General features: G+C 56.4%; 1 long non-coding RNA gene across 4 annotated transcripts; it reads left to right on the top strand.

The window, feature by feature from the left end:
• Window positions 1–16,324: 16,324 nt before the first annotated feature.
• Window positions 16,325–20,189, top strand: LOC106977726 (uncharacterized). Of its 4 annotated transcripts, none has more exons than XR_008299849.1 (3): window positions 16,325–16,478; window positions 16,849–17,044; window positions 17,420–20,189. It is a non-coding gene; the product is annotated as an uncharacterized LOC106977726 (long non-coding RNA). The 4 variants fall into 4 exon arrangements; XR_008299850.1 differs by lacking the exon at window positions 16,325–16,478 and having other exon boundaries at window positions 16,520–17,044; window positions 17,420–18,877; window positions 19,019–20,189; XR_008299852.1 differs by lacking the exon at window positions 16,325–16,478 and having other exon boundaries at window positions 16,520–17,044; window positions 17,420–18,531; window positions 19,019–20,189.
• Window positions 20,190–26,099: the final 5,910 nt, after the last annotated feature.

Below are 26,099 nucleotides of genomic sequence, written 5' to 3' on the forward strand. Positions count from 1 at the left end.
ACATGAGCCTTCAGCAACTGGATTTCTCCCTGAAGGCAAGGTGTGGTCTCGGCACGGGAGGAAAAGCATGGCTGGGGTTGCACTGCGTTGGGGAGGCACAGACTGGAGGCCCAGGGAGGCTGGTGCAGCCGAAGCGTGTGAGGCAAAACACTGAGGAGGAAGAGAAGGTGACAGCCAAGAGCTTAGAAAGTGCACCAGATGGGGTGCCCGGGTGGCTCAGTCAGTTAAGCGTCCGACTTCGGCCCGGGTCACAATCTCACAGTTTGTGAGTTCGAGCCCCGCGTCGGCTTCTGTGCTGACAGCTCAGAGCCTGGAGACTGCTTGGGATTCTGGGTCTCCCTCCCTCTCTGCTCCTCCTCTGCTCATGCTCTGTCTCTCTCTCTCTCTCAAAAATAAATAAACACTAAAAAAATTTAAAAAAGAAAAAAATGTGTTTTCTGAGTCTTCTGCTGGAAACCACTTGTTCACGATCAAGGTAAAACTCCTTCGTGCAGAGCAAATCCCAGAGAAAGAAGGGGTATTGAGACTCTACTGCAGAACAATTTCAAGAGCTTACTCGGGGCTGGCAATTGCTCATATTCCCTATGGTCAGGGCAGACAGACCTTGCTGAACACATGGGTAACCAGTAGATGGCCTGAGTATGAGGCTAACATAGTCCTGTAGGAAAGACTAATCTAGGCCTGCCCTAAAATAGCTTCAAAACAAGCCGTGAGGGAATCTGGCAGGAGTGAAAATAGCTTCAACACTTTAAGGAAATACAACAAAATCTAGGAATTGAGAATCTCAACTCACAATGGCTGGTATCCAATGAAAGCATTCCTACATATGCACAGAAGCATGAAAATGTGAGACAATCAGAAGAAAAGCCAGGCAATAGAAACAGACCTAGAAATGACAGAGATGAAGGGATTATCACACACGAACATAAAAGTTACAGATGTGCTCACTATGCTCGAGAATGTGACGGAGCACACGTGCCTGAGGAGGGAAGAAAGGGAAGACATGGAAGATGCAAAAAAAAAAAAAAAGAAGAAGAAGAAGAACCAAATGGAAATTCTAGAGATGAAAAATTCAATAACTAAAACAAAAATTATATGAAATGTTATTAACACCAGATGGGATATGAAGGATAGCTCAGTGAACCAAACATACAGCAAAAGAAGGCAACCAAAATAAAACAGAGAGAAAAATGGTAAGCAAAGCCTAGCACATCAACGGGGAAATCCAGTGGTCGAACAGGTGCGTGGTCGGAAGCCCAGCTGGAAAGTGGGCGGAGGTGCAGAAAATATTAATGATGTAATTTTCCAAATTTGGTAAAGTGTATAAGCCTGTATCCTAGAAACTCAACAAAACCCCGACAAGTATAAACACAAAACCACAAAACAAAATAATAAAAGCATTTAAAACTAGAGATAAAAGGGGTGCCTGGGTGGCTCAGTCAGTTAAGCGTCCGACTTCGGCTCAGGTCATGATCTCATGGTTCGTGAGTTCGAGCCCCACATCAGACTCTGTGCTGACAGCTTAGAGCCTGGAGCCTGCTTCAGAATCTGTGTCTCCTTCTCTTTCCGCCCCTCCCCAACTTGTGCTCTGTCTCTCTCTGTCTCTCAAAAAATAAATAAATGTAAAAAAAAAAAGTTAAAAAAAAACTAGAGATAAGAAACAAAATCTTCAAAGCAACCAAAGAAAATTGACACAGCAGTTTTTTTAAAAAGCATAAACTGGACTTAAGATGAACACTTCTGGGGGGCCCGATGGGCTCAGTCACTGGAGTGTGCAACTCTTGATCTCGGGGTCATGAATTTGAGCCCCGTGTTGGATGTAGAGCCCACTTTTGAAACATGGATACACCTACAGCAAACTGGCAAAGAAAAAGGGGGGTGAGGGAGAGAGAACTTCTGCACTTTAAAAAGACTCCATGGGGGGCGCCTGGGTGGCTCAGTCGGTTAAGCGGCCGACTTTGGCTCAGGTCATGATCTCACGGTCCGTGACTTCGAGCCCCGCGTCGGGCTCTGTGCTGACAGCTCAGAGCCTGGAGCTTGTTTCAGATTCTGTGTCTCCCTCTCTCTGACCCTCCCCTGTTCATGCTCTGTCTCTCTCTGTCCCAAAAATAAATAAACGTTAAAAAAATTTAAAAAATAATAAAATAAAAAAATAAAAAGACTCCATGAAGAAGTGAGAGAGCAAACCTTGGACTAGGAGAAAATACCTAACACATTTATCTGACAATGAACTTGCACCTAGAATATACGAACAGCTCTTACGATTCGGTAATAAGACAACTCAGTTTTTTTTCCAATGGAAAAAATATTTGGACAGACAGTTCATAAAATAAAGTATGCAAATGGTCAGTAAGTACCAGAAAATATGCCTAACATAGTGCAAATTAAAACCGTGAGGAGAATGTACTAAACACCTCCTAGGTGGCTGAGGTTTCGAATGCTCACAATATCAAGTGCTGATGGGACCGTGGGCACCCGAAGCCGGTTACCACTGTGGGAAATGCAATGGCACAGCTACCCTGCAGATCAGCCTGGCAGTTTCTTATGAAGGTAAACCGTGGGGCCAGGGAGGAGTACCTTAGGGGCACCCTCCCCCTCGTCTCTGCAAAATTGAAGTCCTCCCCGTGCTTCCAGAGAGAACGGCCTTTGGGAAAGCTGGCAGGTGCCCGCAGGCCCTCTGGGAGCTAGGACGAGCCCAGTTGGAAGCCAATGCCTGTGTCTTTAAACACTGGGAATTGGGTAAGGTACGCCTCAACAGTGACTCGGCACCCCGCTGTGGAGGACTCTCCCTGCAGGACGGCTCGCCAGCAACCCTCGCCACCCAGCCGGGGACCCCGGCCCAAGGAAAGCTGACAGGTCCTTGTCCTGTGTGGTCCAGGGCCTGGCAGGTTCAAGGAGACCTGGTGAGCCAGACCCAGCATCCGGTGGGCCCTTCCTGCCCATCTTCCCATCTGCAGCCTCTGCTACGATGTCCGCTCTTCACTCGTGTGGTACGGACGTGCCACTGGATTTACAAGGGTGAAATACACATGCCAAAAATTTGCCATCTTAACTGCTTGTAGGGCACAGCTCAGTGCCGTGAAGCACACTCACTGCCATAATGCATCCCCACCACCCTTCCGCACATCATCCTCCCTAGTAAACCCTGTCCCCGTTCAACGCTAACTGCCCCCCCCGCCCCCTCCCCGGAACCCACCATTCCGCCTTCTATCCCTGTGAATCTGATCGCCCCAGACATCTCTCGACAGTGGGAGCACACAGTGTTTGTCCTTCCGCTTCTGGCTTATGTCACTGGAATTTGTGCCCTCCACGTTCACCCATGTCGCAGTCTCTTCGAGGCTGAATCACGTTCTACTGTACGAACGGACCTCATTCGGTTTATCCGTCTGTCAACGGACACCTGGGTTGAAAACCTATTTTCCTTTTGAAAACATCACCAAGTGAAGCTCGCTTCTCTCAGAAGTGACTGCAGCCCCGACCGTGGTTCAGGTCAAGCACTGAAATCTGATATATTTTCAGTTCTTGGATCGGTGCACAAGTTCGGGAAGACACCTTGGAGAGCCTCGTCTCTGAATCTGCACGTATGAATGTGCGGCTCGGGCAAGGTGGTCTCCATCCCTTTCGTGTGTGCGTGAGTGTGTGATGTAGGCGTGTATCCGTCGGCAGACACGGGGGCCCAAGCTCCATGTTATGGCATCTTTGACCGATGCAGGCCCCTCGTACACAGGCAGGAAGTGTGCTGAAACCTGCATTAAAGCCTGGGCTTTCTCCTGCCAACACCCTCTCTGGACTGGTGTTAGTTTTATTTGCTATTTATCATTGTTCTTAGAAAATCTAAAAATTTCAATTATTAGCATGAGTGTTACCACTCATCTTTATATTGTACAACGTAGTTTTAAATGCAAAGACCAGAGCATTTAACTTACATGCAGAATCACTGAAATGACACGATTCTGTTTGCTGGCTCAACCCCAGATGATGCCTCCCGATGGCAGTGAGACAAAACGAGACAGACTGTGGAAGGTTGGAAGGCGGACAAGAAGAGCGCATCCCTTGTTCTGAGCAGCAGGGGCCACTTCCCCGGGCCCACGGCAGGCAGGGGTCCTTGTGGCCCAGCTCAGGTGCCTGGGGCGGGAGGCAGGGAGGACAGAGTCTCCAAGCCCCAGCACCTGCTCTGCTATCCTGTGAGACTTCACTTGCAAACACAAGTTGTACGGCAGTGTGGAGAATGTGCAGACAGACATGCCCAGCCCAGGCCGTGCAGCTGGGGTTCAAGCCCGTGACGCTGCAGCTAGTGGACGAGGTGTCCTTCGGCTGCCCAGGGCTCCCACCGGCAGCTGACCTGCTTGCCTGGTGGCCTCTGCCACCAACAGCAGAGGTCATGCCCTTGACCTGCTCGCTAACGCCTCCCCAGGCCCCCTTTGGAACTTGGCCAGCAGTCAGGCGGGGCTCATGGGCTGGAAGAGCCTGGGTGGATGTCACTTGAGGCCTGTTCCCCCGCCCCATCTGTGCTTCTGGCCCCGCCCAGAAGTCCAGAACACCTCCCTCCTCTGCTGACTGTTGGACCAGAGAGAGCACAGCGAGTGTGTTGTGAGCTAAACCGAAGCCAGGTGCTGAGCAGAAGCTACCCTTGCATCCGTGGCGCGTCCCAGGTACGTCTTGTGCTCTGTGCTCTATCTTCCGCCCCAACCGACAAGGGGTTTGAGGCAGCCGCCTGCCCTGGGTATCTGGCACCTTCCAGAACCGTCTTCTTACCTAAACGTTAAACAGTAAGCTCTCTAAAACTTTTGCAAAAGGGCCTTCCTTTCTCTGCACTGCCGGCACCGGTAAGACCTCCCCAGTCGTGCTGTTAGCCTTCAAGTGCGCGGCTAGGAGCAAGGCCGACTCTGGAGGCTCATCGTCCCACCACTGGCATTTCCCCACCTCTGCGCCCAGATGTCCCGGTCACCTTGCAGGGTTCCCTCTCAGCTCATACCCCGTAAATGTCACGCTGCAGCCAGGTCGGCCTGCTTGTGCAACCAGATGGTGGGCAAATGTGGAGACGGACCCGGTGACGCCAGCACCACCGTCCCGGCAAGACTCAACACCTCCTCTAGCGGCCCCCCGGAGGCGGCAGGTGGCCCGGCCTGCACACACAGAAATCTTACTGTTCTGCCGCCCCTTACCTGCCCCTCACCACCGCACCTGCCCCGTGGAGCAGATCACGGCCGGACCTCCCGGCTCACCTCGCACGGCCGCAGGAGGCGCCCACCGAAGACGCGGTGTGGACAGACCCCTGGCCGCATAGACCTCGGTTCAAAAGTCACCTGCCTGGTTCTGCTACAGAATTTAGGAGACAGGAGCTGACAATTTGTTTAAAAAGCATATTCACTTCAGAATGGGATGGAAACAGAGACTGAAGAGGTAGAGAAGGGGGTGCCGACCAGCGAATCCCGTGTCTGGACGGCGGTGGTCATGGCGGGGCACCCGGGGCCAGCTGGGGACATTGGTGGCAGGATATGGAGCTGGGGGAAAAGACTGTGGGCTTTTTCTTTTCTTTTTCTCTTTTTCTTTTCTTTCTTTCTTTTTTTTTTTTTTTTTTTTTTTGAGCAGGGGAGGGGCAGATGGAGAGGGGAACAGAGGATCTGAAGCAGGGGAGAGGCAGAGGGGGGGGGACAGAGGTTCTGAAGCATGGGAGAGACAGAGGGGGACAGAGGATATGGAGCAGGGGAGAGGCGGGGAGGGGGGACAGAGGATCTGAAGCAGGGGAGAGACAGAGAGAGGGGGACAGAGGTTCTGAAGCACAAGAGAGGTGGGGGGGGACAGAGGTTCTGAAGCAGGGGAGGGGCAGAGAGAGGGGGACAGAGGTTCTGAAGCAGGGGAGAGGCAGAGAGAGGGGGGCAAGGATCTGAAGCAGGGGAGAGACAGAGGGGACAGAGATTCTGAAGCACAGGAGAGGCGGGGGGGACAGAGGATCTGAAGCAGGGGAGGGGCAGAGAGAGGGGGACAGAGGTTCTGAAGCATGGGGGGGAACAGAGGATCTGAAGCAGGGGAGGGGTGGGGGGACAGAGGACCTGAAGCAGGGGAGAGGCAGAGAGAGGGGGACAGAGGTTCTGAAGCATGGAGGAGACGCCGGGGGGGCGGGTTGGGAAGAGGATCTGAAGCAGGGGAGGAGCAGAGACAGGGGACAGGGGATCTAAAGCAGACTCCATGCAGAAAGTCAGAGCCGATGTGGGGCTCGAACCCACAGACTGTGACATCGTGACCTGAGCTGAAGGCAGACGCTTAACCGACTGAGCCTCCCAGGTGCCCCAAGAGTATGTTTTTTCAGTAGTTAACAGTCATCATAATAAACACATTCACTTCCAAATGAAATCTCCCAAAATCTTATTGTGAGACTTGCTTTAGAAAACATAACCTCTGTACATCACGGTTTTTCCCTGAAGTGACCACACGTGATTCCTTACTGAGACTTTCTAATGAAGCACTTTCAAGTCTGGAAGCCACTACGGTGAGAAGCTGCACAGGCAGGGGACAGAAGAATTTGGGGCCCTTCTGCAACCATTTAAATTAAAAGTTGGGGGACGCCTCTTTGGCTCAGTGGGTTAAGCTTCCAACTCTTGATTTTCAGCTCAGATGGTGAGATCCAGCCGGGAGTCAGGCTCTGCTCCGGCAGCGGGGAGCCTGCTGGAGATTCCCTCTCTCTCTGCCCCTCCCCAGCTCTCTCTCTCTCAGAAAAAAACCAAACCAAAACAAAACAAAACCAAAAAACCAAAAAACAGGAAAGTTAAAAGTTGGCATTTTACCTAATATTTTTGTACTTCCTTTGTTTTCGCCATAATGTGGGTATTTCCCCTCTAAAAAATGTTTTAAATGGATCGTGGTAAGGGCACACACACAAGATCTACCCTCTCAGCAGATGGAGGTGACAACGACACAATATTGTCACCTACATGTGGTGCAGCCGATAGAGAAACTGGAGCCCTTGAACAGCGTTCGGTGTGGGAACACACACCGGTGGTGTTTCTTAGGACACTTTGAGTGGATTTGGAAACCCAACTTTTTCTCAGGGTGGAAGGTGTCATCGGCGCTTTTTAAACAGTTACCCGGCCGCTCCTGCGGGAACGGGAAGGAGGGAAAGTGGAGAATGGACGCAGGGCTGCCCCAGGGCCCTGCTGGCCTCCTGGCCCCGCCCGGCGCCCCGGGGCACCCAGGGCATAGGCCTCCCGGCATCCCCCGGGCCTCATCCTCAGCGGGCAGGCACGCCCTGCCCAGGTGCCGGGGACTCACCGCCCTTGGCCGTGCTGTGCAGTGGGGGCTGACAAAGCCCCCTGTCACTCGGCAGACCCCCACCTCTCGGGGGCAGGTGAGGCGTGCGAGGTGCCTGCCCTGGGGCTCTGGCGGTCCTCACCTGCCCCCTGTGCACACACAGGAAGGCCAGAGCAGACCCGCTAGAGGGCGGCCCTGGCGTGGACGGCGGGTCGAAGCCCTGACTGCAGAGCCTCGGGCCTGGCAGGGGTGGCAGGTGGGGGAGGGGTCAGAGCCGGGGAGGCGTGGCTTAGGCGGCAGGTGTGCGGGGCGGGCACAGCGAGGTCCAGCGCCCGAGTGCAGCAGTCTGACGTGACAGGAGCCGCTGGTGGAAGACACACCCGGTTTCCACGACTTCGTGCAAAGAGCAAAGGACATGAATCGTCTCGTTAATAGTTCAGGCCTGAGGGGCGCCCGGGGCCCAGTCGGGGGAAGGTGCAACTCCGGCTCAGGTCGTGATCTCAATGTCCGCGGGTTCAAGCCCGAGTCGGGCTCTGTGCTAACTGCTCGGAGCCTGGAGCCTGCTTCGGATTCTGTGTCTCCTCTCTCTCTACTCCCCTCCCCTGCTCTGCTCGTGCTGTCTCCCTTCTCTCAAAAATAAACATTAAAAATATTTTTTAAAATTCCGTCTTGATTCCAAGTTGAGATAATATTACGAATATGGTGTGCAAATCAAATACTTCAGGTTAATTTTAACTTCTTTGTGCGTCCTCAATGTGTCTACTAGGAAACCTGAGGCGGCCCACGGGGCCCACATTCTGTTGGCATTGGGCAGCAGGCTGGCTGGTGATTAAGGGCCGGCAGTGCATGTCGGGCGGCCTGGGCCTGCGCCAGGTGTGCTCAGGTAACGGTGTCTGAGCCCAGTGACAGAGAACACCCCAGGGCCCGTCAGGGCAGGACCTGAGCCAAGGCCAGGCTGCTCCACTGACGAATCTCGGACGGGATCCTGATGAGCTGGAGACCCTAGACCGGGGGCACTTACTTCAGACACAGGTGAGCTTCTGTGCCGAGGCACCCCAGCCGGCACAGATGCGAGCGGGGGAGGCCTGGGGGTGCTCACTCCATGGGGAGGGGGTCACTAGGGATCTTTGGCGGTGACGGAAAGTATCTGCTGCTCATTGACTGAGTGACCACCGGCCCGTCGGGTCAGGAGGCTGGTGCGCAAGCAGGACACTGGGGGCCCGGGCCTTTCCCAGGGGTGACGTCTGTGGCCGGCCAGGTGCCCCGCATTGCTGAGGGCGTTTAGGGTGTGATCTCCCCATCTCGCGGGGCTCCCCCGCCACAGACCCAGATCTGTAGGCAGGAATCATTAAAGGCCAGTCGTGAGCTGCCCCCAGGAGTAACACAGCATCAGGCTCTCGAATCAGAGACCAGAGACGCGCCTCAGGACAGCCACGGCTCCAGCTCAGCCGAGCACCGGGACCTCCACCTTCCACACGATTCTGGCATCTACAAAAAAGCATCGGTTTCCAAATGGTTTTTCAAACATCTGGGCAAACCTGATCTACAATCAACTTGCATTTAAAAATCTCAGGAGAAAGGGCGCCTGGGCTTCTCAGTCCAGTCCGTTGGGCGTCTGACTTCCGCTCAGGTCATGATCTCGTGGCTTGTGAGTTCGAGCCCCACGTCGGGCTCTGTGCTGACAGCTCGGAGCCTGGAGCCTGCTTCGGATTCCGTGTCTCCCTCTCTCTCTGCCCCTCCCCTGCTTGGGCTCTCTCTCTCTCTCTCTCTCAAAATAAATAAATTTTTTTAAAATCTCAGGAAACATTCAGTCCCCGTAGGTTCAGCTGGAAACTCTGTGAAGACAGAGGTGATCAGGGGATGCTTGGCTGTGGCATCGGTCTTTCTGTGCAATTCCCGGATCCCCTTTCCATGGCTGGTCCCCACCAAGCTCTTCCCATCAGATGGCGGACGGGAGCGGCGAGTTCCCAATTTCTGGACCGTCTCCTCTAAACTCTCTTCCTTGGTGTCGCGACGGCCACCGGGCCCCGGTGCCACCCCAGACCCCGCCAGGAAGGCGTCGGGCGGAAGTCCAAGCCGGATGTGAGGGTCGGGTGTCTGGGAACTCTAGGAGCTGGGCAGAGTGGGCACCGTCAGCAGTGCCCCCGGCAGCAAGCGTTTGTGTTCCCTGCCCCCCAAACCTCAGCCTCACGCTTACACTCCGCGCGGGTGTCGGGTGCCATCTACACAGTAGGCGCTGCTGCACAGAAACAGACATCGCCTCCACTTCCAGGCCTGGGTTTCGGTCCTGTGGCTCCTGTGGTCTGCAGAGCTGTCCCCCTGCGAACCTGCGCGGCACGTGGACCCTCATGCGGTCCCCCCGCCCCGGACTTGAGGGGTGGGGGGCTGCGATGGCAGAGTGAGATGGAAAGTTCCAGATGGGCGGAGGCCGTTCTGCTGTAAGGGTCCCACCACGGGGAAGGCAACAGCTGTGCATTGCGTCTAGGGGCCCTAACCCCACCCTGCGCCCTGCGTGCGGGGAGATGCGGTCGCGCACATTCCTGCCCCGGCACAGGTGACCTGACATGTGGCAGGTGGAGGAACCCGCCCGTTCGCGGCGCGCCAGCCAGCCCTGGACACCCCAGCGCCCCGTCCAAGATGGGCTCTGCTCCACCTGAACCCTTGCCCACAAAAGCGCTAAAACAATGGCTGTTTCATGCCGCTCGGTTTTGCAGGTGGATGTTATGTAACAATAGGTAACGGCAGCAAGTCTGGCGGTAGAGATAAGTAAAAACTAGTCCGTGGCAAATGTAACAGGTGATCTCACTAATCATGCAGAAGAGCAGAAGAGGATCCTCTGGGCACGTAAAGTGGAGGTGCCCCTAGTCAGAGAGATCAGGGAAGCCTTCCTGAAAGAAGGGATGTTTGAGATGAATCTGAAACCGGCAAAGAGGGACATAAGGGGAGAAAACAGCAGGTGCAAAGACCCTGCAATCGGAGACGCCATCGGGTTGGAAAGGTCCTCCTGGTGCAGGAGCTGGGGGCTCAGAGTAACAGCACACCAACGCTCTGGGTCACATCTTAGCAGCTGGTGGGGCCTCTCAAGACAGAAGGAACCGAGACGCACAGCCACCCTCCCGGCAGGGCCCTCGGTACATCTCACCCGGGGCCTGTGTCGGCGATTCCTCGTAAAGAAGTGCACGTAAAAATGGAGGCCAAGTGCTTCTTCTTGGGAAGCACCCCTGCAGCAGCCCCGCCTGCCACTGAACAGACACCGTCCTGCAGCGTCCCCAGAGGACCCCGTGCTGGGACAGCTACCCTCCCCCCGGGGGCGCCTACCTGCAAGCTGGAGGCTTCCAGAACCGCAAGCAGGTGGGCTCCCTCCCAGGTCCAATTTCAATCTGGCTCTGCCGGTGTCATCAGGGTCCCTTCAGAGGGGATCGTCTTACGCGGTGACAGTGTCAGGATGTAAGGAAGGCTCACGCCCCGGAACCTTCTGCCGCCCAGCCTGGAGTCCCCTTATCTGGTGTGAGTGTTGGCAGGTCTGAGACAGAGCCCCCTGGGCTCAGAGGCAGCACGTGAGGCTTGGGTTTCCCTCCAGCTGCGTCCACTTACGCCCAGCCGCGTGCACCACACCCACGTCACGGGACCCTCGTGAGGGTTCAACGAGACAGTGCCTGAAAAAGACGCTGGAAGGTGTCTTCCTCGCTCAGGGGCAGCTCCGGAGAGACGCCAGACCAGTCACGGACCCCGGAAAGGGTGGCGGCCAGGGTGGAGCCGGGACGGCTGGGAGCCAGCGGCCAGCACGGCCAGACCGGCCCAGGGCACATGGTGCTGACCTGCTCTGCCCAGATGTGCTTTTGGGAGGCGCTTCTGGTGTCCTGGCCTCCCCGTCCAGCCTTTAAAGGGGAAGCTGGCCACAATGGAGACTGCCTGGCTGGCCCGGGGGCTTGAGGGCTACCCCTACCCATAGTTCAAGAGCCTAGGGTGGCATCTCCATGGGGGACCCCCACGAGCAGGGCCCGGGGCCCGGGGGGCATCTTTGAGCCTCTGATTGAGCCCTGATTCTGATTTTTGGCTCCTTCCTAAAGCAGCGTGTGTGTTACAGAGGGTGTTTTTGTACCCTCCTCTCAGAGGATGGCCCACGCTCCCGGCTCCAGGTGCCCCGGCGGCCGCTTAGCCCTCGAGCCAGGCCTTCCGGAAATAGCCCAGGAATGTGCATCTCAGGGAGCTCTCCCCTGGATTCGAGCGGATCTTCGGCCAGAGCTCCTCACCTGGAATCGGCTTTTCGCCTTCAACTTCACTCCACGGCAGCAGCCTCCCGTCTGGGGCCAGGAGATCTGAGTGGTCCGAGCAGAAAGGTCCGCCCGCTCTTCGAGAACCCAGAGCACTCAGCCAGCCAAGTGCTCCCTGCAAGGGGAGGCCCTCCTCTGGGTTTACTTTTAAGTCAGGGTGCATGCAACCATCCGGGCCTCAGCAGAGGCTCGCGCAGGCCTGGCCAGCAGCCAGGGGGGTACTCGGCCCCCCTCCGTCCACCGCCCAGGGCCGCTGGGGAGGCGGGACGCCCGGAACCTGTCTCATTGGGGAAGGCGGCGGTCAGCCTACGTAAGCCACACGCCCTTCAGAGCCGGCCCCCGCCTCGGCATGCGGACCTGTGGTGTGGGCGGTTTCGTACACTCTTCCTCCAGTTTATTCTCGGGGATCGGCCCCTGGCGCTGCTCAGACACCTTGCTGTGTGGACTCAGGTCAGCAAGCATCTTCTTGTTGCCCAATGGGAAGGAAGGACTGTCCGACCTGAGGGCTGCTGAGATGGCCGAAAGGCACAGATGGACACCGTGGCCACCTGGGTCCTGTCTCCCACCTGGCATCTCCCTCTGCTCACTCAAGGAGGGGCTCCAACGTGGGGTCATGGGTAATACCTGGGTAATACCTACCACTGTCCAGGACTGGACAAGGCTCCTGGGGCCTGCTGTCCCCTTCCTGGCTCCCCGACTGGCTCTTCCAGAACCATCTCACACATAAACCACTCACACTCAAATGTCAACCCTAGCTCTTCTTAGGGAGAGGCCCCAGCCCAAGTCCTGAGAGAGATTTCGGCTCCCTGGCACCCCCAGGGCTGGCTGGCAGGCAGGCCAGCAGCAGGACCGGGGCCCTACAGCCGGGTTGGGCACACGACCAGCACATGGGCTGAGGCTGGGGAAGACCCCGGGGCCTTGCTGAGTGGGACTGGCACCCTAGAAACCCCAAGCGTGTCCCTGACCTTTTGGTCAAAGGTGGTGCCCTCTCTGTGACACAGATCAAGGGGCAGCTGTGCAGGGAGGGGTGGGCAGGCATGCCAGCCCCTGGAGGCCAGCTGACTGACGGGAGAGGTGTGCTCCTGCCTCTTACCTGGGGCAGGTACCCTGAGTCCGCCCCTCCTGGGAGGCAGGGACACCAGTCCTACATGTCCCCGTCTCAGGGTCGCCCCCCTCAGGACCAACTCGGACCTGGACTCCGCCTCCCAAGTTAGGCCAGAGGACCTTTCCAGCTCCGTGTGGGAGGGTGAGTCATTCCTTCCTCCATGGCAGGGAGGGACAAACCTACCAAATGCCTCCCAACCACTGACTCAGTGCTCTGAAAAGCCATTTTTGGAGCCTCACTGAGGGCTCGGTGCCAGTGAATCAGAAGTTCCACTATGGAAATAGAAATTGCAGAAGCACTATTTCCCAGCAGGCAGAGCAGGCAGGGAAGGTGCCCACATGCACAGACGAGGCCGCCCACACAGGCCCTGCCAGCCTGAGGCCCCTCTGAGAAAGGGTCAGGTCCTGCCCCACACCTGGAGCCCAGTCAGCAAAGGAGCATCTCATCCAGACAGGACCTGGGTCTGTAATGGGGGGTCTACATGGGGACAGGACCCAGGTCAGTAAAAGGGGGTCTACACGGGGGCAGGACCCAGGTCAGTATTAGGGGGGTCTGCACGGGGACAGGACCCAGGTCAGTATTAGGGGGTCTACATGGGGACAGGACCCAGGTCAGTATTAGGGGGGTCTGCACAGGGATAGGACCCAGGTCAGTATTAGGGGGTCTACATGGGGGCAGGACCCAGGTCACTATTAGGGGGTCTACATGGGGGCAGGACCCAGGTCAGTGATGGGGGTTCTGCACGTTACAGGACCCAGATCTAAACTAGGCCTGAGCCTGCTTTGAGCGGTGTCTGTACCCCAGGTGAGGAAACACATTGCTTCCCAGCAACAAAATCCAGCCTGAGGCCGGATCACCCCTGGGGGTCAGGGCCCGCATCCTGGGCAGCCAGCTGGTGGGGGTGGCTTGTCTGCGTCTCACACGGCAGTTCTTCACTGACCCAGAGACGCCCTGGCTTAGAGACGTGCTCTGCCCCCATCTGAGGCCCTATTCCCCCAAAATGTTACTGAAGTGTGGACAGGTTCCGAGGCGGGAACCCCCCTCAGGACAGGCATGGGACGGCACGCGAACAGGCGGAGGATCCTGAGTGGGTGGCTGCTGACCCAAGGACCATCTCTGGAGAAAAGCTGGGGCTCCCTCAGGTGGCCCTAGAAGCACACACCTCCCCAGGAAAAGCCGCAGCGCCGAGGGGACTGCAGATGGCCTCCGCGTCTCTTCCCGCAGAGGGTGACCCCGATCGGGTTTAACTGCAGTACACGCTGCGAACCCCGCAGACGTGCCTGGCGCCAGGTCTGGGCCCCACATGACCCTGTCTGATGCCCCAGTTTGCTCTGAGAAGCTGACAGAAGGAAGCCTCAGCCACTCGGAGAGCCCACCTGCCACTGCCAGGCCCCCATCACGGGCGTGGGTGTAGGCGTGGGCGCCAGGGCTGGGTGGGCACCCCTGTCCTGTAGACCATTCTGGAACATTCCACCTGAGATCCCCGGTGTCTCGCTGGCCTGTTTCTCACCCCCTCCAGCTAGTGGCAGGTGCCAGCCTCCCTTTCTGGCCAGCTGCTGCACTGTGGGAGGTGTCTGGGGCTGAGCAGGCAGAGAGCATCTACTGCCAAGGACAAAGTCCGGGGTCAGGATCCGGTTGCATGGGCTTCAGGTGCCCCCAGAAGTCACACCTCGACCGGGAAGAACGCAGGTGATGGTCGCAGTGGCCACGTCCTGCTGGGTAACAGCCCTTCACTCAGCAGCTCCTCAGCACAGCCTCTGTGGTGTCTGTGTCTGGGCGTGGCTCAGCCAGGAGCTCTGACCCGGGGGCTGCTGGCCTCTCAGAGGCCTCCCCGCAGGCAGCGTGGAGGGCCCTTGGTGACCTCATCTTGGAAATGATATCCCCGCTCTCTGCTGCATCTATTTCCTACTCGGGAAGAAGAGCCGCCAGGTCCAGCCCACACCAGGTGGGAGGCCACAGGATCCCCCCAGGGGCTGCCAGCCACAGCCTGACTTACACCGACAGACCCGCCCTTCGCCTCTGGCCCCGTGCGCGCTTGTCAGGACGTCCAGGGGCCTCACTTCCCCATTCCGGAGAGGAGGAGGGAGGCCCGGTGAGTCGCCAGGGATGCAGCGGGGCTTGCCAAAACCTTCTGCTGCAGACGGGTGTGCAGAGCCTGGACAGGAGGATGGGCTGACCGGGCTCAGTGTAGCCAGGGTGTGGCTCACACCGGGCGTGGTGGGTGGTATGGACAGGAGTCCCTGTGAGTCGGGCAGGGGGCCCAGCTCCCTGTCATACCAGGAGCAAGACTGCGGGCCCTGGCTACGGGGCGGCGGTGGGTCCCTGGCTGGGGTCTCGAGAGGGCTCACTTCCCTTCCGTGGGCTGTGGCCTGTCATACCTGTGCTGGTCCAGTCTCAGGGCTCTCGGGGGACGTGGAAACCACTCATGCCACTTAGGCAGAATCTGTAAGCTCGCAGGAGCATCTCATCAACGCAAGGGTAGGGGTACCGCCAGGTCTCACAAGGGGCTAGACCAAGACGGACCATCCGGAACCCGGGCCAGACCCTTGCCCGGCCTTTCCCAGGTCTCTCTGTTTCTTCTGTCTCCCTGCCTCTCTTTGTCCCTCTGCCTCAGGTGACACATAACCAGAGGTGGCCACTGGGGCACAGCTGGAGAGGTGGGAAGGACAGGTAATTCTCAGAGAAGAAGGGGTGTGTTTGGTGGGCTCTCAGCATTGGTCCCTGTGTGGATCTGGGGGATGACAGACCCTTGGGGACTGGCTGAGCCCGATGGCACATGGGGCACAGAGGGTGGTTGGGCTCACGGCTGGGTGCTCCTGGGGGGCCAGGTCAGCCCCTCGCGGTTCTGAGCTCCCAGAACCAAGGCAAGGGAGCCTTGCTCTCACCGCACACAGGGTCCTCCTAGGTCCTGGTCTTAGCATTTTCATGCATGATTTCCTTTCAAAACACCCAGCAGGTAGGTTTTACTTCTTCCATTTATCATGAGTTAACAGAGGCTCAGAGAGGTTAGGTGACATGCCTAAGGTCACACCGCTTTTAAATGACAAAGCAGAACTGGAACTTGCATCACCGGGGATCCCCAGGCGGGCGGGAGCGGGACAACACACCCGTGCCCCCAGAGCCGGCCACTGCCCTCGGGCTTCTCCCTAAGGAGGTGGGCTGGTGCTCAACCCTGGAGCTTCGCTGTCCCTGTGTCGGCGGAAAGGACTCGGCTCCGGTGGTCCACTCAGGGGTGCGCGGGGAGCCCCTGGGAGCCGGGCGGTCCTGGCGGGCAGCCGCCCCTCTGCGCCCCTGCGCCTCCGGTGCGTCTGCAGCAACATGGGGCATCCATCGGTAAGCTTTGATATCCATCATCTCTTGAAATGGCAATATTTTGGATGTGTTGAGTAAATAAGCTATATTAAAATTAACTCAGCCTGCCTCTTTGGTGTACTTTTATAACGTGACTACTAGTAAATTTAAAATTACTTGTGCGCCTCGCATTCCGTTTCCAGCGGCAGCGCTGCCTCCGCAGACCGGGATCCTCCCGCAGGAGGGCGCTGCCGGCGGAGGACTCGCCTCCACGCCCGTGTGGACGCTTCCGCAGGAAACGGTTGGGGGGGGGGGGGGCTGCTCTCCCCGCCCTCGCCCCTCCCTTGCATAACTCCCCCCACCCAAGGGGCAGCAGCCACGCCCGCCCTCCCCCCCCGCCCCGGGGCAGATCCAGGTCTCCAGAATCACGGAATGTGTCCTCGACGCCGAGAGGCGCTTAGAGATGCGGGAGCCACGCGCGTCTATGCAGGAACGCTGGCGGGCGAGGAGCACCTGCCGCCGCACCTCTGACCCCGGCCGGCAGAGCCCCGCCTGCAGGGGTGCGCGTCACCGGGACACGGCGCCTCCCAGGCCAGGGGCGGAGCGGGGCGGGGCGGAGCGGGGCGGAGGGGCCGAATCACCCGCGGCCCGCGTTGCCGGGCCAGGACTCTCGGGCCGCGGTGGACGCCGCGCCGCCTGCACGCGGGCGCATGCGCCGCTGCCTCGGGCCGCGCGTGGGCTCGCTCGCGCGTGCGCCGCTCCCTCCGGCCGCGCGTGGGCTCGCTCGCGCGCCTTCCTCCCGGCGCGCGGCCCGCAGCGGCCTCCCGCAGAGTTTCCGGCAGGACCGCAGGAAGCGCGCATGCGCGGCCTCGCTCTGCCCGCAAGCTCTGCACGGGGCAAACTGTGTTCCTTTCCACTTCGGGACTGCAGGGGCTGGTTCGGTTCACGGAACTCGGAGGTTTTCCCCGCCCAGAGCTGATGCGCACAGTTGAACAAGAGCAACTCACGGAAGAGGTTGTTTTTATAATTCGTTGCTGATCCCTTTTCTCCTCATTCTGTGGGATTTACCCAGCTGCTAGCCCCACTGAGCACCCGGCGATAGCTGGCAAACGTCATCTACAGTCGGGTAAGTGGGGACGAGGCGCTGTGGGCGCGGGAAAGCCCGTGGCTCGGGGGGCGTGGCGTCCAGAACCGCACCTGCCGGCGGGAGCGCACGGAGCCGAGCCGAGGGGCAGCTGCAGGCGGCCGTGCACACTCCCGGGGCAGCCTGCTACCCGCCGGCTTCTGCGGTCTTGCGGGGCCACAAACCCAGAGCTACAAACGCACTGGCCGCATTCCTGCGCGGTCAGACCTGGCCAGTCTGGACACCGGGAGCCCGGTGTCCTGAAGGCTCCCAGGAGCCAAGCCGTCACCAGCCTTGCAGTCCTGCCCCCGCCCCCACCCCACAACAATGGACGTCTGTGCTGTCCTTCCCGGCCCACCCCTCCCTCCTTCCTGCCAGGAGCATCACCTCGAAGGGGGCAGGAGGGCTCCAGGTCAGAGACACGTCGGGGAGACCGCCTCTGCGTGCTGTCAGGACGGACTGGCTGTGCTGTGTAACACACACGCCCAAACCCGGAGTCTCACACAAGTCGCCTGCGGTGGCCTCCGACCCCCACGGGCCTCATTCCTGGCGCCTGGTCTCAGGCAGGCCGCAGGTCCAGTCGGGAAGAAAGAACGCGGAGAATCAGGAACCAGCTTTTCAGTGTTCGCCCTTGGGTGACACATGGCCCTTCTGACGAAGGTCACGGTGAGGCGCGTGCCTGCTTCCTTTCAAGGGGGTGGGGGAGCAGACGCCGTGTCACAATTGAAGCAGAAAGGTGCGGGGCCCGGACTGGGGGCTTCGGCCACGGAGGAGCACGCTCTGACGCTAGAAGGCACGGCGCGGGCGGCAGCTTGCAGTAGTTAAGGAGCCGCGGCGGTATTTGGGGCGGACGCTCATATTGCCCCACAGACGAGGACCCTGAAGCAGGGCGAGACCCCTCGGCCTCGACCAGATTCGATGCCTGAGCTTCCTTTGTGATGGAGACGGCGGAGGAGCTGGGGATGTGGGCAGGTGGGGAGAGCTGGGCTCTGGGCCTGGTGACATCCGGTCAGTGAGGTTGGCTGGAGGCAGCAAGGACACACAAAGGAGGGCAGGAGGGTGAGAGCCAGCAGAGGAGTGACTCCGTTTGTGCGACTGGATAACATTTCCCAGATTCTTCCTTTTTAAAAGTGAAGCAGAATGCAATTGATTTTATTTTTATAGGCAAGAAATGTGCACGGCACCGAGGACCCCAGAGTACCACCCGGTGCTCAGTGAGACGCAGGTCAGGGTCCATCCCTGATCCTAACCACAGACTCAGCTTTTGCCAAGTCCTCCTGGTCCTGCGGGTGTTGGTCCCGTCAGGAACAAGTTTGGACAGCAAGAAAGAGGCCGGCCTTCTTTTTTTCCGTGAGCTCGGTGACTCTTGTCCCGTGCGGGATCTGTTCACACCACACTCGTCCCTCTGGCCCATCACCTGCACCCAGCCTGGGCTGGTCCAGGCTCAGCTTCCGTGTCTCTGGAGCCTGGCCCAGGATGAGGGGGCCAGGGTGTGGTTCCCCAGGTCCCCTGTGCCAGGGACACAGGGCTACGATCCCCCGGGGGGTCTGGCCCCAGATCAGGAGGACGGGGTGGTTCCCCATGCCCCCCACGCCCCAAGAAAGGACACAGGGCTCCACTCCCTGGAGGCTGGCCCAGGACCTGGAGGAGGGGGTTGTTCCCCATGCTGACCCACTGGAAGCTGACCCCGCGTGTGTGCTCCGAAGGGCCCTGCCATCTGCAGTGGAGATGGGTGTGCACAGACCCGTACTGACACTTCCCGTTGGCCCTGCTCTGTCATGCTCTGTTGGGACCTCGTGTCCTCCTGTGGACCCAGCGGACCTGTCCCGAGTGCGGGTGTGCTCCCGCCCTTCCCCATGCTTCACAGACCCGCACTCTCCACCCGCGGCTCACAGCTCCCCTGGTGGCCCCCACGCCCTCTCTGCACCAAATCCAGCCCCCCACACACTGCCTTCCTGACTTCCTCCCTTTTCCCAGCCTCTTTCACCATCCGTCCATCCAAGTGGCAGTGGCCTCCTAAGTGTAAGCCAGTGACATCCAGCTGCATCTGGAAACTCAGCCCCGGGACAAAGTCCAGATCCCCTCAGAGGACCCAGCAGAGGACCCACCAGCCGGCAGGGCTCCCCGTTTCTCCTGGACACACTTCCCTCCGCCGCCGACCCTGCCTCCCTACATCTCCCTCCACCGAGTCAGTGCTTTCCTATTTCCACCACGGTTGAGTGAATACGGTCCCCACGGCCACATCTGGAGATGATGCGGCAAGGAGCGTCTGTGGAGGTAACTGGGGCTAAGGGAGCCAATGGGGGGACCCGCGTCCTCATGAGAAGACAGACACACAGAGCTAGCCCCCCCCCCCCCCACCGGGCACAGGGGAGGCGGGGAGAAGGCACTGTCCCAGGTGACAGCGCTCACCTCCGGGACCTGGCCCTGCCCCTCGCCTCAGGTCCCACCTCCGGTCCTGAGAAGTGTATGGGCTCTGCTGGCTGCCCTCCCGAGCACCATGCGGGTACCTGTGGGGCTGGGAGCTTCAGGGAAACCACACCTCTGCGTGTGTTCTAGGGGGGCCGGGGAAGTGACAGTTGGAGAGAAGCCCCCCACCCAGGGTGTGGCCTGGGCGGGGCAGGGGGGGGGGATCGAGGAGGGAAGCCAGAGATGAAGCTGGATGTTGTGTAGAACGAGAGAGGGGAGACACAAAGTGGAGGAATTGTTGAGGGAGAAGGACTTGGAGATTTGGAACATTTGAGAAACCGTGTCCTGGAGAGAACACTGAGCAGGTGGCTGGGCGTCCACGGAGCCAGGGGCAGGCAGGGCTGTGCTGGCAGCCGCGGGTTCACTAAAGGGACACGCAGGTGATACAAAGGGAGGCTACCAGGTCCCCAGACTCTCCGGGTCGGTCGATGGGTACCCCACTGCCACCGTGCATCACCCTTCAAGCAGAGACTAACCCTGATCTGTGGGTCCTCTGGCGTGGTCACCCCCACTCTTCCTGGACCACGGACACTCCCACATGTGGCTCCATCTACCTCCCTGAGCTGCAGGCCCAGAACAGCACCCACGGCTTCTGGGGGCCCACTGGGCCGAGGGTTGGGGACCCCAGAGATGGAGCCCCGGGGCCTGCGCCGGAAGGCACCAAGGAGGCCCTGTGCCGGAAGGCACCAAGGAGGCCCTGTGGGGGCGGGGCCATCTGTGGCTGAGCCCGCCCTCACTGGTTACAGGGAAAGAGGACCGGAGAAATTGAAAAAAAAGGTGCCACCAACCCATGAGAGAGGGGAAGGAAAAAAAAAAAAAGGTTAGAGTGGAAGAGAGCCAAAGCATAAGAGACTCTTGGAAACTGAGAACAAACTGAGGGTTGATGGGGGGTGGGAGGGAGGGAAGGGTGGCTGATGGGTATTGAGGAGGGCACCTTTTGGGATGAGCACTGGGTGTTGTATGAAAACCAATTTGACAATAAACTTCATATATTGGAAAAACAAAAACGTGCCACCAGCATTTTGGGCAGGCTGTGTTTGGTGAGCACAGGCTGGCCAGCCCTCCTCGGTGCCCAGGCCGCTGCTGCCCATAGCTGCCCGGCCAGGATCCACATTATCCGGAAGCTGATTTCCAAACTAGCAGAGCGGCCTGAGCAGGCCATGGCCCCGGGCACAAAGGCCCTGAGGGGCTGATGGGGCCCAGGGGCCCACAAGGATAAAGCTGAGACTTGATTCTGTTCCCAGGACGTTGGAGGCGGTGCTACAACCTGCAGCCTTCAAGTCTTTCCACCGCCCTCTGGCGCCCTCTGGTGACAGAGTGCAGACGCCCGCTTGAGGCCAAACCCCTTTCCTGTTTTGGAGTGAAGACCGACCTGGCTCAGCAGGAACTGACGTCCTGAGAGGAGGGGCGGGGAGGGGGCACCGTCACTCAGGCCGGGACCAGGGCCAGGGCAATTGCTGAGTGCATGTGCTGGGGGCCAAGTGGAGCTGAGCCCCTGTGGGGGCAGCGACCCTGGCTGACCCTACTGGGTGGGGCTTCCCCTCCATTGGATGATCCCCTTTCCTTTGCTGACGTTCAAACATGGCTGCCTGCCCCCCATTCCTCAGCAGCCGGCTCGGTCCCCCAGAAGAGACTGCGTCCACCTCTGCACCTCCTTCCAGCCTCAGCGATATAACAGCCAGAGGGACTGACTCAGAAGTCCATGGAGCAGTCAAGGCCATTGGCTTCAGAGAATCCAGATAAGCTTAGAACCTGTCAGCACACTTGAAAATCACTTAGAAGACTGGGGCATGAGGAAATAGAGGCTCTGAATACCAGTTACTAGTAAGGAGATTGGCTCAGGGATCAAAAACCTCCAGCAGACAAAAGTCCAGAACCAGATGGCCTCACCGGGGAATTCCACTGAACATCAAAGGAGGGATTAACACCAATCTTTCTCAAAATCTTCCAAAAAATAGAAGAAGGGGTGGGGGGAACACTTACAAATCCATTCTGAGTCCAGCATTACCCTCATACCAAAGCCAGACAAGGACGCGAGAAGAAAAGAATCCCACAGGCCAGGGTTTCTGAACGTAGATTTTAAAAAATCCTCAAATCGTTAGCAAACAAAATTGAGCAACACTTTCAAAGGATCACACACCATGATCAAGTGGGATTATCCCTGGAATGCACGGATAGTTCAACATCTGCAAATCAACATGATACATTAACTAAATGAAGGTTAAAAATCACATCATCATCTCAATACATGATGCAGAAAAAGCATTTGATGAAACTCAACATCCATGCCTGATAAAAATTTTCAACTAAGTGAGAATAGAGGGAACACACCTCAGCATAATAAAGGCCATGTATGAGAAGGCCACAGCTAATGTCACACTCAGCTGTGAAAAGCTGAGAGCTCTTCCTCAAAGATCAGGAATAAGACAGGGATATCTGGTCTCAACACTGCTGTTCAATGCACTACTGGAAGTCCTAGCCACAGTAATCAGGCCATATGAAACACACAAGGCATCAAAATTGGAAAGGAAGAAGTAAAACTGTCACTGTTTGCAGATGACATGATACTTATATAGGATACCCTGAAGACGCCCACCCCAAAACCGTTAGACCTAATCAACAAATTCAGTGGTGTTGCAGGTTACAAAATCAATACACACAAATCTGTTGTTTCCATATACTGATATGATAAACAATCGGAAGAAAAATTAACTGTCATTTACAACTGCATGAAAAACAATAAGATACTCAGGAATAAATTTAACCAAGGAGGTGAGATATCTGTACGTGAAAAGCGATAAGACATTGATAAAAAAAAAAATTGAAGACACAAATGGAAAGCTATACCACATTTATGCATTGAAAGAATTAATATTGTTAAAATGTCCATATTATCTAAAGCAGTCTACAGATTTGATGCAATCCCTATCAAAATTCAAAGGGCATTCTTCACAGAAATAAAACAGACCATCCTAAAATTTGTATGGAACCACTTAAGGCCCCAAATAGCCAAAGTAATCTTGAGGAAGAAGAAGCAAGCTGGAGGCATCACATTCCCCAATTTCAATCTGTATTACAAAGCTACAGTAATAAAAATAGTATGGTACTGGCATAAAAGTAGACACATAGATCAATGGAATAGAATAGAGACCCCAGAAATAAACTCACACATATACAGTCAATTCGCGACAAAGGAGGCAAGAACACACGATGGGGGAAAGGTCAGTCTCTTCAGTAAATGGTGCTGGGAAATTGGACAACTGCATGGAAAAGAATGAACCTAAGACCCCTATCTTCCCCCATACACAAAAATTCACTTGAAATCAATCAAAGACTTGAAAGTAAGACCTGAAACCATAAAACTCCTAACAGAAAACATAGGTGGTAAGCTCCTTGACATTGTTATCTTGGATTTTCTGGATTTGACACTAACAGCAAAAACGACAACAAAATAAACAAGGGGACCACATCAAACTAAAAAGTTTCCGCCGAGCAGAGGAAACCATCAACCATCAACCTACAAAATGGGGAAAAAAATACTTGTAAATCATGTGTCCAATAAGGGTCTCACATCCAAAATGTGTAAAGAACTTATAAAACCTAATAGCGAGGAAACAAAAATTCGATTAAAACAGGGACAGAGGAACTAAACAGACATTTTCCAAAGAAGACATCCAGATGCCAACAAACACATGAAAAGATGCTCAACATCACTGATCATGAGGGACATATAAATCAAAACCACAAGGAGGTACCACTTCACACCTGTCAGAATGACTAAACTCAACAGCACAAGAAACAACAGGTGTTGGTGAGGATGTGGAGAAAGGAGAACCCTCTTGCCCTGCTGGTGGGAATGCAAACTGGTGCAGCCACTCTGGGAAACAGCGTGGAGGTTCCTTAGAATATTAAAAACAGAACCACCCTACAACCCAGCAATTGCACTACGGGGTATTTATTTGAAGAAAACAGTAACAGTAACTCAAAAAGATGCCTGACTCCTGTGTTCACTGCACTATTATTTACAGTAGCCAAGATACGGAAGCAGCCCAAGTGCCCGCTGACAGAAGAATGGATAAAGAAGATGCAGTGTGTATATACATATACAAACCTAAAAAGAATGACATCTTGCCATTTGCAACGACATGGAGGGGACCTTGAAGGTGTTACGCTAAGCGAAATAAGTCAGACAAAGACAAATACTGCATGATGTCACTTATCTGTGGAATCTAAAAAAAATAAAGTAAAATAAACTCATAGATACTGAGAACAGATTGGTGGTTACAAGAGACGGGGGCGGGGAGTAGGCAAAATGGGTGAAGACCATCAGATGGTACAAAACTTCCAGTTATGAGGGAAATAAGTCCTAAGGACACCATGGCGACTGCAGGTGATAACACCGTATTGTATATTTGAAAGCTGCTAAGAGAATAGACCTTAAATGTTGTCATCACAAAAACAAATTGTCACCGTGTGCCCAGTGAGGGATGGTAAATAAACTTAGCGGTGGTTATTTCACATATTTCAAATCATTATGTTGTACACTAACTGATACAACGTTTTAGGTCAGTTACTTCGCAGAATGATTTCGCTCCACCTTAAGAAGTGTTAGGACGGGGCGCCTGGGGGGCTCAGTTGTTTAAGCTACCGACTTCAGCTCAGGCATGATCTCACAGTTCTTGAGTTTGAGTCCCGCGTCAGGCTCTGTACTGACAGCTCAGAGCCTGGAGCCTGCTTCGGATTCTGTGTCTCCCTTTCTCTCTGCCTCTCCCCCACTCGCACTCTGTCTCTCTCTCAAAAGTAAATAAACATTAAAAAATTTTTTTTTTTAAGAAATACAAGGGCTCCAGGAAACTAACGGCATCGCGGACGTGAGTTAGTAGGCAGCGGCTGCAGCCAGGGTGCAGGCTCCTTCTTACCGTGAGCACCACCGGCTCTCGCTGCAACACAGAGCTCGCCCCCGTGGCTCACACGGCAATCTCAAATACGATGCCAGCTCCCCTCACTTTCCTCAACTTTCTCTTCTCCAGGCTGACTCACTGGGCCCCTCCCTTCTGGGGAGACAGGATTTGGGGGCCTGGGCTGCCCTGAGGCCAGCCCACCATGGAGAGTGCTCCACAGCCATCCTGTGCCCATGCAGGGTGCATTGTCAGAAGCCCTCGAAAGTAACATTTGCCCCAAGACGGCTCCTTCCTCACCGGCAACGGCGTCTGCATCATCTGGCACCAGACACAGCTCTCGTGGGCCCTGGGAGCCAGGATCCCTGGGGGTCTCAGAAGATGTGCACTTCTCAGCGAGGCTCGGAATCACTGCCAAGAGGGATTAGCCCTTGAATCCATCGGCGATGAGCGTTTGTCCTGTTGACCTTCAGTGTCATTGTTGGAGGCACAGGTCACTGGGCCCACCCCCAGGCCCTACCCAGCTGGCCTTGGAAAGCCTGAGAACCTGCATTTCGACAAGTTCCTGGGGACTCTGCTCTGAGAAGGACTGGACGCGGACTCGTGAGGGTTTCACGGTGGGATAAGGGTGTGGCCAGGACTGAGCTCAGCAGGTCAGGAGAGCAGCCAGAGAGGAGGTCCCGGAGGCCCCACCTGGACGGATTCAGGAGGCTCCCTCGTGCAGCCCAGCTTCAGAGTAACCCCAGCTGATTCCTGTCAACCTTGCTGCGCTCAGACTCAGAATTAGATGATCGTGTGCATCGCTGCGTACGTGCACGTGTGCGCAGGCAGGTTTGCTGGGTCACACCTCCTGTGGACGATACCGTGCTGAACAACGTGCCTAAACCTCCACGTTTCCTGCAGCTGTGTTTCCCCGAGTTCCTGATTCCGGTGAGGCTGACATTGGACGGTCCCGGCCAGAACCCCAGGACGCCGCCCTCACTGCGCGACCCTATTCAGAAAGCGGGAACACGTGTGGTCCTCGGGCAGGCGGGGTCCCAGACTGGCGGGTTGGGGCACGCCCACCCACTGCCTGACATGTAGAAAAAACAGAAATGTGTTCTAGATACTTAACAATTAATTTAAAAGTTTAAACTTTCGGGGAGCCTGGGTGGGTGACTGACTTCAGCTCAGGTCACGATCTCATGGTCTGTGGGTTCGAGCCCTGCATCGGGCTCTGTGCTGACAGCTGGAACCCTGGAGCCTGCTTCAGATTCTGTGTCTCCCTTTCCCTCTTCTCCTCCCCACTGTGTTCTATCAAAAATAAATAAACATTGAATAAAAACCCAAAAGTTTAAACTTCCGTGTTTATAGCTGCAGAGAGCTGCCCAGGGTCCAGGCTCCAGGTTGCTCTGGCGGGCGAATGGGGGCCGCTGTATGATGACAGCCCACGCCACGTCTCAGGACTCACGGGGTGGACATGATACGTGTATTTCCCTCCAGTGCTCCCATGTGGCCCCACTGTCTGTGGTTCTCCCTGAAAGTGAATGAGCCTGAGGCGGGGGAGCCGTGCAACCCAGGGTTTCTGGGCTTTAAACTGTGTGTTAGAATATTTTAAATCTTTTGTTTTTGTTTTAGAGAGAGAGTTGTGTGGGGGAGGGGCAGAGGTAGAGAGAATCAAAAGCAGTCAGTAGGTAGGCACGGGGGGGGGG

Source organism: Acinonyx jubatus, chromosome B4, assembly GCF_027475565.1.
Source record: "Acinonyx jubatus isolate Ajub_Pintada_27869175 chromosome B4, VMU_Ajub_asm_v1.0, whole genome shotgun sequence".
Classification (NCBI taxonomy): Eukaryota; Metazoa; Chordata; class Mammalia; order Carnivora; family Felidae; genus Acinonyx; species Acinonyx jubatus.